Source organism: Strigops habroptila, chromosome 1 (assembly GCF_004027225.2).
Source record: "Strigops habroptila isolate Jane chromosome 1, bStrHab1.2.pri, whole genome shotgun sequence".
Classification (NCBI taxonomy): Eukaryota; Metazoa; Chordata; class Aves; order Psittaciformes; family Psittacidae; genus Strigops; species Strigops habroptila.
The window spans coordinates 5,277,843-5,293,463 of NC_044277.2; the positions used below are offsets into that span (position 1 = coordinate 5,277,843).

At 40.9% G+C, this 15,621-nt stretch overlaps 1 protein-coding gene across 1 annotated transcript in view; it reads left to right on the forward strand.

Moving 5' to 3' along the window:
- The first annotated feature begins 11,327 nt into the window (after positions 1 to 11,327).
- COL22A1 (collagen type XXII alpha 1 chain) overlaps positions 11,328 to 15,621 on the forward strand; it is a 226,935-nt gene continuing 222,641 nt past the window's right edge. The window contains exon 1 of the mRNA XM_030505667.1: positions 11,328 to 11,588. The gene's annotated coding sequence lies outside the window, so the exon portion shown is untranslated. The remainder of the gene's footprint in view (positions 11,589 to 15,621) is intronic.

A 15,621-nucleotide genomic window follows, 5' to 3' on the forward strand; every position in this document is an offset into this window, starting at 1 on the left:
ATCATGTAGCATTACCACTCCTTTGAGTTTCGTAAATGACACTGCAGACTCTTTCTAAGACTGTGTTGGAGAGAATATAACTGGCCTGCTGTGCTCACTGCTGATATTTTGCTTAGTTTGAGACATCCTACAATCATCAGAAGCTATATGACCTAACTTTTAAGTATAGGAGAGGAACATTCAGCATTGACAGAAATATGGTCTCAGGCTTTCTTTGAGACCATGAGTTAGATCCTACAGGGACACATTTTTTTAACCTGTGTTGAATACTTCAATAAAATTACTAAGCCAGTTTTTGACTCCATTGTATTATTTCTTTTCATCACTAGTGAGAAAGCTATAAAAAGTCCATGAAGAATCTGTTGTAACAGGGAGCCATGTAACCCAGTGAAAGGAACAGAACAAGCTGAAAAGACCAGACAGAGATTAATGTCTCCTCTGATGAAACAAGAGCAATTCTTCAACTGCTCTGGCATTTGTGAGGGCAGAGAGGTGGTAAAGGTCAAATCTGCCTTCCCATTTTTTTAGCTGTACTTCCTGATCATGACTGATTGTTCTGTCTGATGCTTACCACATTTGTCGCTACCAGAAAAGGGTCTGGCCTTGCCCAAGATAGACCCAAAGTACACTGCCTTCTTTCATGCATGTCAGAACTGAGTATCCTTGGAAACTCATACCTGAACATCAGACATTTATTCTGTGCACAGGGTAGATAAGGGGCCTTGATCAAAAATGGGTTTTGTGAAGAATCTTAAAGAAGGATCGGATTGCTTCACAAAGTTTTGCTTTTAGCAAAAGTCCTGAAAATTAAAATTTTCACATTAAAAATGTTGGGAATTCTAGAAAGAAAAAAGGTCACTTTTTACAGGAAATATTTTTAGTAAGGCTTTTTACCTTGTGTTGATACGGAGTTTTTCCCACCCATCTGTGGGACAAAGCACTAATGGCTAATCCAGAAAACCATTGCTGACTACTTTTCCTTTAGTCTGGCTACTTATCCTCCTCCAGGACTTCATCAGCTTGTCTTATGGTACATTTTGTTTTCTGAAGACTTTCAATGGGGCTGTGCACATCCCTAACACAACTAACTGCTTTTCTTTTCCATGGTCTTCCTAAGGTTATGTCTGATTTTACCCTGGAAAACTCACAGATATTAAACAAGGGGGTTGATCTGCTTGAGGGTAGGAAGGATTTACAGAGGGATCTGGACAGGCTGGATTGATGGGCTGTGGCCAATGGTGTGAGATTCAACAAGGCAAAGTGAGGTCACAAAAACCCCATGCAACGCTACAGGCTTGGGGAAGAGTGGAAGGATGATGAAGCTGGTGATGAGTCAAGAGCACAAGTCTTATGAAGAACACTTAAGGAACTGGAGTGGTTTAGCCTGGAGAAAACGAGGCTCAAGGGAGACCTTATCACTCTCTACAACTACTTGAAAGGAGGTTGTAGTGAAGTGTGGGTCAGTCTCTTCTATCAGGTAGCAAGTGATAGGACAAGAGGAAATGGACTCAAGCTGCACCAGGGGAGGTTTAGATTGGATATTAGGAAAAGTTTCATTCACAAAAGGGTTATTCAGCATTGGAATAGGCTGCCCAGGGAAGTAGTGGAGTCATCATCCTTGGAGGTACTTAAAAGATGCACAGAAGTGGTGCTTAGAGAAATGGTTCAGTGGTGGACTCAACAGTTCATGATTGGATTCAATGGTCTTACGGGTGTTTTCCAATCTAAATGACTCTATGATTCTATGATGCTTCCTCATTGCTGAGGGAGAAGTAGATTTCATGTAGTACAACCTATCAGACCGCCAAAGGAACAAGACTTCATAATTCACTTGCTAAACTGGCATTTTGCTTTGAACAGCACCTCTGCTTTTTCCATGTGTATTTCAGGGAAAAGATCTTTAGTGATTTGGGTAGATTCAAACCCTCCTCTAAACAGCAAATGACATCAGGAATTTGACAAGCAGAGTCTGTTTTACATATATGCCACTTGTCCAGAAAGCAACTACACTTGGTCAGTAGAAGTTGGAAACTGCTGCCAGTCTTTCACGCTCCCTCCACATTGCAAGTGGCAAACTTTTACCTACAGCTTCCTACAGCATGTAGCACAGTGCCCAGCTTCATAGTGGTCAGAGGTTACATGTGGAGTTTCACTGGGGTTGGTGTGAGATCTTGTCCCAGAAAGAGAGCTGAATAACAAAGAAACAAAACTCTCCATTAATATTAGATCATTAATGTTAGAAGAGAGATAAACCAACTTCATACAGTAACTGCATACAGAAAGACTTCATGACACTGAAGGACTGGGAAGTAAAACGTGTATGAAATTCCTTATAGATAAATATGAAAGGGTGTGCATGGGAAACCAACCCCAAATGTATACACAGAGTGATAAACTTTGATCCAGGTGTTAGAACAAGGTCTTGGATGATATTAGGTATGTCTATGAAATGCTCAATAGCAGTTAGAGAAAAGAGCATGTTGCAATCATGAGGAAAAGAATAGAGAGCAAAGCAATAAACATTAATTCACCAAATAAATCTTGGTATGAGAAAATCATGACTACTGACCTTTGTTGCTTCCCAAACAATTTCTCATCTTAATATAGATAAACTGTAATTTGAAAAGGTACAGAGAAGACTAGCAGGGATAGTTATATATTTGAGAATGTATTCATGTGAAGATCAAGTAAATCAACTACAGTTCTTTATCCTGCAGGGAAAGAAGACTGAAGACGACTATGATAAAAGCTTATTAAGTCATGGATGATATGGAGGTGTTGAAGAAGGAATGGTTGTGCTCTAGTCTAAGTACGGTACTAAGGATCATCAAACAAGATAAGTAGATGCCAAATACATAGAAGGTGTTGGTGCTTTGCACAATGTGGTAAAGTTTTGAGGATAAGTTTGCATGGGTTCAAAAAGGAGTTGTTTATTTCATGAGGGAGAAATCCACTGAAAGTTGTTAGATACCACCCTCTCATCTAGAAACAAACTAAACTACGAATTACTGGAACAAAGGAGATTATTCTGGGAAAGCTTCACTGTAGATTTGCCCTGTTTTATCTCTAGGCATGTCTCATTGGCTATTACTGGAGCCAAGATTAGGGGCTAAGTGCAACTTTGGTCAGACTCAGTACAGCTCTTCTTATGTTCTCATAATTTCTAAAACACATTCATTATCCCACAGTCTTCAAAACACAACCAGTAAAATCATTCTTCTGGCTTGCCACTCTGCTAAGTCACCCTGTCATCCTGCCCTAAGCTGCCTGATCTGCACCCTGTGAAATTCAAGATTCTTTAGCGTTCCTTCACAAATCTCACAGCTTTTTCTCCTCCCAGATTTTCCATCTGTTCATATAGTACAATATGTCTGAAAACTAAACGTGCAGCCCCTTGCATCCAGCAACAGAGCCTATATCACCCAGCTGTGTACTGTATTATATGCACAGAGTAATCTTCAAAGTTACTCTCCTCCTCACTTCTACTTCAACTCATCCCACCTGTCTGATAGGACCAACCTTGTCTTCCTTGTCTCTCCTCTCTTAAAATGTCTCTTTTTCTAATGCCTCTGCTCAAATGTTATGTCTGTAAGTTTATATTTCGTTAACGGGACTCAAAAGAAATCCAATCAACTCTTCAATTTAAAAATGTATTTTATATTCATAGAGTTTTTTTCAGCACCTTGCTCAGCCTGTAAATGTATAGAAGCTGGGTGCATTTCTTTTCATCATTGCTGACACTGATTTTTTCTCTGTATTTTGAAGTCTAATGGAAAGGGAAAGAAAAGGCTCTTTCTAGTAAGAACATTATACATGAATTATGGATATCCATGTAATAAATTCATATAATATTTCTCTTTGACCAGTTCACCAGCTCTAACCTTTCACCCCCGACTAATTGTAATATTTCAAACCTAGAAAAAACATTAGGCAGTTGCCATTTACAATAAGTTATCCTATATGAGAATATAATCTTCATATCTCAAACTTACTCCTTAAAAATGCATTTCTATGTTTGTCTTGGCTTGAGGCCAAGAATAAGCCATATCCAATCTGGGTCATTATTTTTGTCTTCTGTATATAAAAATCTATGGGACTTTATTTTCTGGAAGTCATGGGAGAAGAAATTTGACTTTATCTTCAGCTAAAATGAGATTTTTGCCTCCCAGTGGAATACAAAATATGACTTATAGACCCAGAAGGTACCAAGATAAGAAATTATTCACATTGGAAAGTTATTTCTGCATTGAGAATGTTATTTTGCATTGAAAATATATAGAGAAAAATGTTATAGAAATATTTATGAGATTTTAAAATGGCTTTACAGAGAAGGACACTTGCGTGGTGTAAGCATGGGAATCTATGGTTGATGATAGGATAAAAAACATCAGCTTCCAAACATTTTACATACCAGTCCAGAGGCTGGTATAGTGCAAAGGAAATATATGATTAGCACTTGCTTAGGATGCCTATCTCCTTTGTATACAAGTAATAGTCTCATCTCAAATGTGCATTGTGAAAGGTTTTACATCTTCAGTACTGCTCACCCACATGTATTTCCTTTGTTTATGACATACACAGTCTCTTACATCTGATTTACTGTTTTCACACTGCTGGTAAGTTCAGTTATAAATTCTCAAGGTAGTTCTAGAATTAAGAGGGATGCTCAGGACATGAACACATTTTACTGATGTGAAGCTGTTGCAGAATATAGCAACCACAACAAAAAACCTTTTCAAATTAACTTCTTATGAATGATTTTTCAGCACAAATGAGGGTCATAACACTGATTATGATATCAGAAGATTATGACATCAGAATATGTTTCTGATAGGTATTGTTACAAGGTCATAAGTGACTACAAGGATATGAAGCTGGTTAGTTGTCTCATTCAAAACATAGATTATGGTATTTTATATCTACACTGGTACCCTTATCTCTAGAGTCATAATCGCGTCTTTACTTCTGGCTATCTTTTCCTAGGTAGCAAACAATAGGACAAGGGGAAATGGCCTCAAGTTGCCCCAGGGGAGGTTTAGACTGGGTATTAGGAAAAGTGTCTTCCCCAAAAGGGTTGTCAAGCATTGGAACAGGCTGCCCAGGGAGGTGGTTGAGTTGCCATCTCTGGAGGCATTTAAAATAAGCGTGGATGTGGTGCTTAGGGACATGGTTTAGTGGTGGACTTGGCAGTGTTAGGTTTGGACTTGATCTTAAAGGTCTTTTCCAACCTAAATGATTCCGTGATTCTTTAATTGCTTCTCCTGTTATATTTGTCTCTATTCAAAGAATAATTGTTTGATTTCAATGCAATATTAGTTTTAAAGAAAGAGAGAATATATACAAAAGTAAGTTTACCTAGAAAGACGGTATATAGCACATACTTTTTCTCTCAATCTGCATTACATTCTTAAGAGACTGAAAAAAACCCTCTTTGCTTGTGTTTAAAAGTAAACTACACACAATAATGTATTAGTGCTATTCAACATAGGGTTCTAATCTGGGCATATGTAATGCCTTTGAGTGCAGTGTTTGTAAAGTAATTAGGACTGTGGAATTCCAGATTCTTTGCTGATTGTAATGATGCAGAGATGTAAGAGAGGGAAAGAGAGGTGTCTCACTGTCCTAACAGAGATGGAGATCTTGCATTTACGGTTTACTTTCAGCAGCCAAAGCTGTGTCCACTTTGCCCATCTCCACTGAAATGCCAGTAAAGAGGCATTGATGTTGATTTACCATATTACAAGGAACTGTGAAGTTGAAGTGCATTCCAGGCCAATTCTTGAAATGTTGTTCAATAAAGAGGAAGAAAACTGTTAAGTGCTAGTCCATCAGACAAGTTCAGTTCTGCAATTCATTGATGAGCCAGAGTCATAGACGTATTCAGAAAAATCCCTTCCACTGTATCAATATCATTAGAAGTGTCCTGATTTCAAGTGTGATGTGATTATCTTGCTCCAAAACTCAACACCATAGAATTTTATCTCCTATAGGTGGAGAGAAGAAAGAGCATTCAATTGTAGAAATTTACTGTCACCTATGATCAGGTCTCTGATTTACAGAAGCTAGTAAATCTACCAGTAGTCTTAATCTGCAATATTAAATCAGATTTATTTAAATTTGATACTTACATAACTATGATATTTATATAACTAACTAGAACTAAATTATATGTTTGCTCTTGCATTGCTTTTGCAGGCTATTGTGGAGGGAGCCGTGTGATTAATCGCTGTAGGATTACTAGGAATTTTATTTGTTCAATGAAGTTTATAAACCTTTCCACTAAACTGTGAGGATTCCATAATTCATCACTTTGTAACTTTCAGTACTGGATAAAGTGCTGCATGCAAGGGTCATCAAACAGGAATTATTTATGAGTCAGGATTTGGGAATTACAAATCCTGTAATTCATTAACAACAATGAAGTAAGACACTAACGAGCAAGGGCAACACAGCATAGTGTCATGACACATATAGCATATAAAATCTATAACAAGCTAAACCATGACATAGAGCACAATAACGTGATCGAGCACGCAATGCATAATGCAACACGAGAGAGCACATATATTCTACTGCTGAATTTAGTATTTTTCTTTCATTGTTTTTAATAGGTTTTGGAATAGAAAATTCTACACTGCAGGAAAAAAAATTATTTCTATCCTAGATACACTTTTTTTCTGAAGAGAGGCCATTTGAATCTGCTTCATGCCTTGAAATCTAAGCCATTTGGGACTATAGTGCATAATGTTCACAAACGAATATATATAAAAATAGAAAAGGCACAGGAGTATTCCCCAGTGATGCAATTCCTTGTTTCCTAGGAATTTATGAGTTGCCAGCACACAGCTACTGATTTGAGTCTTTCCAGCACCAGAATTTTGTAAAAGAAACCTGTCAGAGCCCTGAGACACCTTTAACCAGTCAGATTAAAAAGCAATGCTCTACTGCAGCAAAGTTACTGAAGAAAGAACTGGCTGATGGCTATGTGATATGGTTATATCTGTGATCAAGCTAGCAGTTTCAGGCAGTGAAGGCACTGCGATTTGCAGACTGGAAGTGAACTATTGTGGAATGTGTTGCCACAAAATGATTGGAAGTAATATTGATATGGATTCCAATGTAGCTGGTCAAATTTACTGAAAAGAAGGGGCTGTGAGATTTTCGAGTCACACACCATGTCTTTGTGAGGAAATCCTACAATTGCAGACTGAGGAGCTATTCTGGGGAAGCATTGTGGACTGATTACTGTTTTCTTACACACCTGCTGAGGCATCCATTCCTGAGGATAAGGTATCAGGCTATACAGACCTCCTTCCTGTCGTGCTACAGCCATCTCTTGCATTCCTAATGCAGGCTGAAACTGGAAATCCAAGGCTCACAATCAGAACAGAAAAAACTACAAAATGTGGGCAAACATTTTTATATGTTATATATATACACACACATTTATACATGTTATATATATATACACACACATTTATATATGTTATATACATGGAGTTGTGTATCTATGCATCAATGGCTGTCAAAGCCCTCTGAGCTGCTGGTTCAGTGCTGTTTCCAGTAGAAATCCTAATAAGACAGCATCTTCAATTACCATCTACATATTCTTAAAACAGTTTTCTTCCCCAGATCACTGAAGACAAAATATCTATGAAGAGGATTGATTTCCTTTCTGTTCATCACTTTGGTACAATGTAAAGAGAAGCAACAGCTTTAACAACTGAGCCTGCCTGAAGTATGTTGACAGATATTTATTATATGCAGTGGCTGAAATAGTAACTGCTGCAAAATACAAATACATACTAGGCTATTGGTAAAGACAGAGTAAGGATATTAGGGTTTCTTCACTGTATGCAACACTCATCCTCAATACACCACTTGGTTTAATCTCTTACAGCTGATCAAGCTAATGTGTTGGTGTAAAGATCCCTTTCCTGTTAGTGTCACCAAATTCTTGGCAAGGTGAAGCTTTAGGGAGAAAACTGCTGCTTTCCGTAGGCTTAACATTTTGACATGAGGTGAAGATGACATTTAATCAAATATTGGTTTGAAAACCAAAGTGGACTGAAGAAAAAATTTGTGCAGAAATTCAGCATGGATATTGTAGTGCTTTATTATGGGAAAAAAATTCATTTGATGCTTCGGTTTAGAGATGAGCAACCCCCTATCCTCCTGTTTCTTTTGATGCAGTTTGTGAATGCTGGAATGGGAACAGACTGAGACAGGTTTATAGATGCATATGCAGAATTAGATACTTCGTCTGTTTTTTGTACACTAATGAGAGCCTGATTCTGATGGTAGAGCTGTGAATAAACCATGCAACCACTGCAAAACCTGGGCAGAGGTCAAGCAAGCTGTGCATCCTGAAAAAATCTCTCACTTTCCTGCACTCACAGCGTTTTCTTTCATGCTTTTGAAAAGATTTTCTACTAACCTGTGCCTAAAATGCAATCATGCAACGAAATTTTAAGCAGCCACACTATGAACGCTAACGCCAAGTCCCAATTCAGTAAATGCACCAAAGTGCTTTGCTGAATGGCTCTCATTTGTATTGAGGTAATGTTCCCCGCAGGAAACCTGAAAGGGAACAGTAATGGTGATGATCCTTCTTCATTAGCAAAGTCTTTCTATACACGCACAAAAGATAAGGAATGGTTCTGCCCAAGGAAGAGGGGAACTGATAAATGAAACAGGTCTCTTACAAATGGGCAGGATGGCCATGAATTGGTCTTAATAACATGCAAAGGAGAACCTCATTACATCTTGTCTTGTTGGCAGCAGCAGGGTGGAGACTGGGGTGAGTGGAAATAATATGTAACTGGCAAGAGGGTTTACAGAAAGAACTAGAGAGCTGTCACCCCACTGTCTCATGGGACAGAAATCCTTATTTAAACACGTTTCAGCTGCATGCACCACAGGCTTTGGTACCTGAAATAAGCTCAAGTGGCTCCACTTAATCTCTGTGTGTCGAAAGATTTTTAGCTGTGTGAATAAAGTGGAGAAAGGGGCAGCTGTAAAGGGGAAACTTTATTTTGCTGTAGGTATTATGCAGGAAGAAACCACTTAGAGGCACACTGTGACCCACTGAAGTTCACTGAGCACTCCGGGTGCCTTGGAGTACTGTGGGGCAGTTTGGGGTCACCATGTAATCTGTCCTGTGTAATTCCACTTCCTTTCCACAGCAACTGGAGGCAAAGCCCCAGAGATCACAGAATGGTTTGGGTTGGGAGAGACCTTAAAGCTCATCCAGTTCCAATCCCCTGCCATGGGCAGGGACACCTTCCACTAGACCAGGTTGCTTCAAGCTGCATCCAACCTGGCCTTGAACACTGCCAGGGATGGGGCAGCCACAGCTTCTCTGGGCACCCTGTGCCAGCGCCTCAGCACCCTCATATATATCTTCCTTATATCCAACCTAAATCTCCTCTGTTTAAGTTTGAACCCATTGTCCCTTGTTCTATCACTGCAGTCCCTGATGATCCTGATCACAGGGGCAGTGGGACCTTCCTCCTGTGTTTTAGTTTAGAGCCAGGACTTGCCGGACATAGATGGACATGTGGTGAGAAAGGCCAAATGGAAAACCAGCATGTAGCTCAGGTCAGTCTCCCACCCACCAGTAACTGCTATGAAATGCTGAAGTAATTTATCTTAAAGATTAATTTATTTTATTTATGTAAAAAAATTCTTGTAAAAATCATGTTCAATAGTTTCTCCCACCCCAACCCTTTGGAACTATGTGTACATGCCTTAAGAATTGAAATTATAAACATACACACATACATATATATGTATAAAGAGAATGCATGTTCCCCAAGAAATTTTGGAATACAGCAAACTGATTTTGGTCAATGGTTTTTCTTTGGAAAGCTGATAACTCTGTGGGAAGGTATCTGCAGTGCTCCTTCAGCTTGAGGGTGAGCTGTAACCCAGCAAAATCAGTTTCTGATTCTGTTGATATCATGTAAAGACAGACTACATACAATCAAACTATAATCTGCCATCAAAGTGTGTTTCACTTTCATGGAGCTACCACCTAAGGCCTCAACCCTGCACTGGGAAATCTTAGCAGATGCAGGAACATCTCCATAACCTGGTCTAGATCCTGGCTCACAGACCCGCTCCAGATAACAACTTCGTTTCCAGCCATGCTAAATAGGTACATGGAAATGCAGGGCACTGATGACATCCTCTGTACATCCTTTGGTCCCCATTTGGGAACAGCCATTTGAGGCTGACCAAACTGCTTTGTGAGCCTCGCAGCCCATGCTGATGGACATCCATCCCTGATGAAACAGCAGGGACAGCTATGGAAATGCTTCCTAAGGGGGAGAAGGTACGGCATGTGCACAGCAAAGGAGACGGAGGGCTGTGTCTGGAGGACGGGTGAGGACTAGTGGCTCCAGCACACAAGTCAGGGCTGAAATTCAAGTAAAAATATCCCAGCTGAGGGCTTTTTATTTAGACACTGAGCTCAGGGAGGAGGTAAAAGCAGAGGCCACCTGTTTGCTGCATCAGAAAGGGCATTTCCTCCCCATACCGCTCCCGGGACACTCTCCCTCCGATTCTCCATCCCCTCCGGGGGGGACATGTCTCTGCCCCTCCTAATGGAGGGCAGAGGCTCAGGCTGCCCCATATGCCCCCTATGTCCGCACCCCCCACATCTCTTACCCCACGGCCCTGGGGTCCAGCCCCCTCCGCACCCGGGCCGGCGGCGGGCCCCGCAGCCCTCCCGCCCAGCCCCTTCCCCTCCCCTCGCTCCTTAAACCCCGCGGCCGCCGCAGACCGGCCCCTCTCCCGCCTCGGCGCCCGGCCCGGCTCCCGCTGCCGCCGGGTCCCGTTGCTCCCCGCGTCCTGCTCGGGCCCCGTCCTTCTCCCACCCCCCCGCCTTTCTCTCTATCTCTTTTGCTTTTCTTCTTTCCTCCTTTCTTTCTTTCCTCTTTTCTTTTTCTCATTTCTTTCTTTCCTCCTTTCTTTCCTCCTCTCTATCCTCCTTTATTTTCTTCTTTCTTTTTTCCTTTCTTTCTTTTCTCCTTTCTCTCTTTTTTCCTTTCTTTCTTTTCTCTTTTTTCCTTTCTTTCTTTTCTCTTTTTTCCTTTCTTTCTTTTCTCTTTTTTCCTTTCTTTCTTTTCTCTTTTTTCCTTTCTTTCTTTTCTCTTTTCTCTCTTTTTTCCTTTCTTTCTTTTCTTCTCTTATTTCTTTTTTCCTTTCTTTCCTTATTTCTTTCGTCCTCATTTCTTTCCTCCTTTCTTTCTTCTCCCCCTCTCCTCTTCTCCCCCTTTCCTCCCCTCCTCTCCCCTTTTCCTCTTTCTCCCCCTGGTGTCCCCCGCTGGGACGGGGATGGGTGGACAGAGGATGCCGTGTTTTGCCCATTCCTGCTCTGTCACCAGCGTGTCTCCGTGAGAACCTGTGTGCGCAGGGGTGTCTGTGTGTGTCTGTGCCTGTGTCTGTGCTCCTGCCCTGCACGCCCATCGCCGCAGCTCGTCCCGCCTGGGCTGACAACTCTGCGTTGACACCTCGGCTACTCGCTGAGCGCGGTTCAGGACCCGGGCACCAGGTACCATTTGGGTGGTGCTGTGTTTGTGCAGGTAAGGGGACGTTGTGGGGGTACCGTGACTCTGAACACCACCTTTGCTTTGTCCTTTCCATGTTCCGCTCGTGCAGGGAGGCAGCTCAAGTTCAGAAGAAGAGTATTTTCTTTTTAAGTATGCAGACATGCAGGAACAGATTCTGCCTTACAAAGAAAACCCAGAAGGAACTGTGTTACATTATTCTTGCGTTTGCTTAGTTTTTCCCTTAGTCAACAAGTTTTCAGACCACATAGTTGGCTAGGTGTCATCTGAATCAGGTCTGGTTCAGCCCTCGAGTTGTGATTAGCAGATGCAGAGTGCCTTCGCTGCAGATGATGAAGCATCAACTGAGGAATGCATAATGCCTTCACTGAGAAAAGCCATTGAAAAAGTTCAGGGCTGACAGGAGGCTTACAGATGTCTACATTATAATTACTGTTTTCAGGGTTGGTTCTGATAGGGATTTTGATGACCTAACACCTTCTTGTACTCAGTGTGACACACTTATCAGGATGCGGGACCACCATGCATGTTAGCAGGATGTTTCCTTCAGTTCATATGCACCACAAATGTGCTGTGCACCACTTTGTAGCTATAGCCTGTAGCTTCCTCTAAGCTGCCTAATTCAGCAGTTCCTTCTCTTCTGTGTTTCTACATAGCTGGTGTTCTTAAAGCAAGTGTACTGACTGCTTCCCAGCTGACACTCCACAGGCATTAGTATGCACACAGTGCTCTGCCTGTTTGCACGGATTTTGATTAAGACCTTAAAATAACAGCCCATCTGTGCAGCGTGGACACTGATGGAGTCATTCTCAGGAAGATACACCTGCAAAATCTATCTGCGTAGCTGTATGCTTAATTTACACCTAGGATCACTCTAGATGCGTGCCTGAATCTCTCCCCTTTTTCTTTGATGGGTGCCTGTTTAGACATCTGATTCGGAGGAGTTTGTGTAAATACTGAAGAATAAATACCAATTGGTAAAATAGTAGATGGAGTTTCTCAAATAGGTTAGGCAGGTGATTGCAAGGTTTGTTCCACTTCAACAGCTCCATTTTTTTAAGAGTATGCATTTAGTAGTTTTTACTGAAGTTTCAAACCTACCGTCATGCATATTTTGCGGTGTGATGCTTCTATTCTGAATATACAAAGACTACGCTCTTTGTCCACAGTTGGGACAAAGCTGTAAAGTAACTTCCAGTAAGACGTATTAAGTATATACATTAGAATTTGCATCCATAAAGTGTTTGTGGAATATTATTATAAAAGAAAGTTCTGAGTGTGTATTGCAGATTCACTGTGTTATCTCCAGTAAGTGTGTTTTGTTGCTGTTGCTTCTAATAAGAGGCAAAGTGCTGTTTTGGGGTCCTTTTTGGTGAAACTGAGGCTCGGCGAAGTTAAGAGTCCCATTCTGAACTTAGCAACAGGCAGCCTACTAAGTGATGAATGTCATCTGGTTTTGAGTAGAATCATTCCAGGGCAGTCCTCAACACATTGCAAAGCAAAGGGAAGAAACCAGGTCTTCTGACTTTCAAAAGAGCAGATGATGGTATCACTCTCTCCTGGGATCAGTCTAGAGCCATATTTGCTTGTTTTACCAATGCAAACAGTATTCTTTCAAATCTGAGTAAGACCAATGCCATGAATGAGAAGAGGATTTGGGTTGGAATAGTATATCTGATGAAGGACTTATTGTAGGGGAAGTATCAGTGTGACTCATGAATATGACTCACATTAGTATGGTGGAAGAACAAGGTCCCCAGTGGGGACTCAACGGAGGAGGAATTAGGTGGAAGAATTAGTTTGTTCCTGTGGTCTGTGGGAAGCTTTTCCTGAGCTCAGAGACCCAGACAATGTGTGGGTGAATGTGTCTGAAGCACCTATACATACATATAAGTCTTTTCTTGCTTCTGCTGACATTTCATGAAGTTTTAGGGCAAACATCTTTGCTACATGCCAGAACTGGCTTTTGGTTCTGGAGATTATGATACTGAAAATAAAAGGAATAAAAGAACGCTTTTGTTTCCAACATGTGATAACTTTCTTGCTAAAATACTTTTCTGAGATTTGCTCAGTAATTATGTTGGCTTGAAAGGATATTTAAATTTGTCATACCCAACCCTTTCTTCTAAACCCTGTTTTCACTAATCATTGCTGGGTGATGGCAGTTCCTCCCTTCTAAAAACTATTCTTAAACTCTTTCCCTTTCTCATAGTGAGGAGCAAAACCTTTAACAAAACCCCCTGCATTGTATCAATGATTTGTCAGTACCACCATATGTGAATAATACAGGTGACACTGGACTATTTCAGCAGTTCATGCAATGCCAAATTCCCCAATCTTTCTTAAACGTTGTCTTGTCTCCCATGACAATGAAATATCCCCTCCCAGCCTTTCTAACTCTCTTTTCCCTAGTGAGGAAGATATGGCAGTGCATATCTCCCTTTACAACCAGCTCTTTAGAGAGGAGCCATTCCTGCAGGTCTGTCTGTAGCCAAATGAGTCTAAAGATGGGAATGTTGCGTACTTATTGGATACTGCTCACTTTGTATTAAGCACTAACAAATGTTACAAAGGAGTTTTGGAACATGAGAGCTCAAGTTTTGGGGAGAAAGCATCTACAGAAATCATTGAACTGCAACTGAGGATTTGGGGACATATTTTGAAATCCTTGTAGCAAATGTAGGTAGAAGAGGAAAAGAGCAGGAACATGAACATATTAGAAACTACCAAATCATATTTGGACACAAATTCACCCTGTTATTTTCTATGATACACTTTTACTGGTATTTACCTAATGGATTGTTCCAGTTGTTGCTGAAGGTTTTGTGATCCCCTTCATTGGCAGTCCCATCAGGCTTCATCAAAGGTCAGTAAGTTACAGGTGAAGTTAAGGATTTTGCCTAAACATTACAGCTAAAAAGCCCACTGGGCTGTAGTCAGGTGCCACGGACAGAGGATGTTCTCTGGCAGATGTGCTGCACAGCCTTTAGGAAGTCTGTGCACAGTCAGTTCTTCCATTTGTGAATGAGAGATAATATTAGAAGGAGGTCTTACATCAGTTGTAACCTTGAAATCTCAAAAGCAATTAGAATGTTTTCAACTAATAAAAACATTTCTTTTTTTCTTTTTAATTGAGTAATATATTCTCTAAAGATTGGTAACATTTCCAGAGTTTGAGTTGCAAAGAGAGACTGGCTGGATCCAATTTTTGGGAAGTATAGAATCATAGAACCATTTAGGTTTAGCAAAGAGCTTTAAGATCATTGAGTCCAACCGCTTATCTAACACTGCCAAGTCCACCACTAAACCGTGTCCTTAAGCACTCCATCCACATGCTTTTTAAATACCTCTAGTGATGGTGACTCCACCACTTCCCTGGGCAGCCTGTTCTAACACTTGACAACACTTTACAGGGAAGAAATTGTTCCTAATCTCCAGTCTAAACCTCCCCTGGTGCAGCTTGAGGCTGTTTCCTCTTGTCCTGTCACTTTTTACTTGGGAAAAAAGACTGACCCCACCCCACTAGAACCTCCTGTCAGGTAGTTGTAAAAAGCAATAAGGTCCCCCCTGAGTCTTCTCTTCTCCAGACTAAACACTTGCAGTTGCTCATTCATTCCTAGTGTGAGTATGAGGGTGGGAGGTGGACGATAGCTGATAATTTTTATTTGTCAGCATTACTATAAGGTCTATGAAGATTAAATATCTGATACTCTATCCAGCAAGGAAAAAGTATGGACACATTATTATTGCCTTGAGGAAAACTGGTTCAGGATTGGCAGTAGGTGGATAGATGGTGGGTATATCACCTGCCAGGGACTGTGGTATAGATTAGAGATTTAATCTGGAGTGGGGGAAAAAAAGAAACAACCCACCTAAACATTATTGATATGCAACAGATATGTTACTTCCTGCTGGTAGTGGAAAATTCATTTCGCAACACAGGTGATGCAAGTAGTGAGATAACTTTTGTTTCATTTTGCTACTAGAAACAACCTAAACCCAAAGATTTTCGGTGCTTGGGAGAATGCAAGCAGGCTGGGTTGCTATT